This window comes from Crocuta crocuta, unplaced genomic scaffold (genome assembly GCF_008692635.1).
Source record: "Crocuta crocuta isolate KB4526 unplaced genomic scaffold, BGI_CrCroc_1.0 scaffold57, whole genome shotgun sequence".
NCBI classification, from domain to species: Eukaryota; Metazoa; Chordata; class Mammalia; order Carnivora; family Hyaenidae; genus Crocuta; species Crocuta crocuta.
In genome coordinates this window covers 4,235,913-4,237,184 of record NW_027532163.1, presented here as the reverse complement: position 1 = coordinate 4,237,184, position 1,272 = coordinate 4,235,913, and positions in this window count along the sequence as shown.

The window sequence follows — 1,272 nt, the reverse complement described above, 5'->3', positions numbered from 1 at the left end:
CGCGCCCCCCCCCCCCCCCCCCGCCAGCCTCCAGATTATCCATCACTGCCACCCAGAGCATTAACACCTGAAAATGCATTTCATGAATAACAAAGGCAAGTCCATTCTCACCTTAGAAACGGCATCTCTAGAAGAATTTGGGGGTCATGCTAAACTGTTCGCAGCAAAGGCCAGGGAAAAAGCCTACCTCTGGGAGGGGGCAGGGTAAGCATCAGGTGCCAGTTAAGAACAGTGCCACAAAATAGTGCCTCCAATTCGTGTTGCTGAGTGAACTACCTCTCTTAGTCTACCTCTGTTACTTCCCAGGGGCTATATCCAGATAGGCGGCAAGAAGATAAGGCTTATTAAATTTGAAGATTCTACCGCGTCTCTCTCCTTTGAGCAAGTGAAAGGTAGATGGTTTTCTACCAGATTTTAAGTTCAAGAATCACAGGATGATCTGGTCACATTCTCTTCACCAGGGTCCTAACTTCTGTGAACTTTTTGAACAGGCTGATCTTTAAATGTGTCCTGCGCAAAGTGGCATCTTACATGTTGGCCAAGCTGACCCGTTAAGCCTTTTAGGGCAGAGCCCGTGTGCCGTGCGTTTGCGTAGCCCAGATTCTTTCTCCTAGTAGATCCTCGGCTCTGAGGCCACAGCCCTCATTTATTAGGGTGGGGCTACTACTACCAATAAATTGTTGACGCTTAATGGGGTAATCAGGATATTCACTTACTCAGAGGTTTTGGAGCAGGGCCCTTCCACCTTAGCTGCAGATTGGGATCACCAATTTTAATAAATACTAGGTCGCATTTCGTATCGGTACTTTTTAAAAATTTTTAAAAATATTATTGAAAAACAGCATGAGCAGTGGAGGGACAGAGAGATGGGGAGACAGAATCCAAAGCAGGCTCGACGCTCTGAGCTGTCAGCACAGAGCCCCACGCGGGGCTGGAATTCACAAATTGAGATCATGAACTGAGCTGAAGTCGGACGCTTCACCTACTGAGCCACCCAGGCGCCCCGTATCAATTCTCTTTTAATTAATTGGTCTGGGGTGCTGAAGGGGCGGGGTTAAAAAAAATCTCTCCTGGTGATTCTGAGACTGGGAACTACCCGTTTAGAGACTGTCAAGGGAGGCTCCAGCCGATCACGACCAAAAGTTTGCGTTCCTTTTCTTATGCCCGCAGTTTCCGAGGCCTCACTCCCAATCCCTTGCCCGCGCATCGACGCCGAGCAGCGAATTTCAGGGCAAACGGACCGGACCGGCGGGCGCGCGCACACACGTGTGA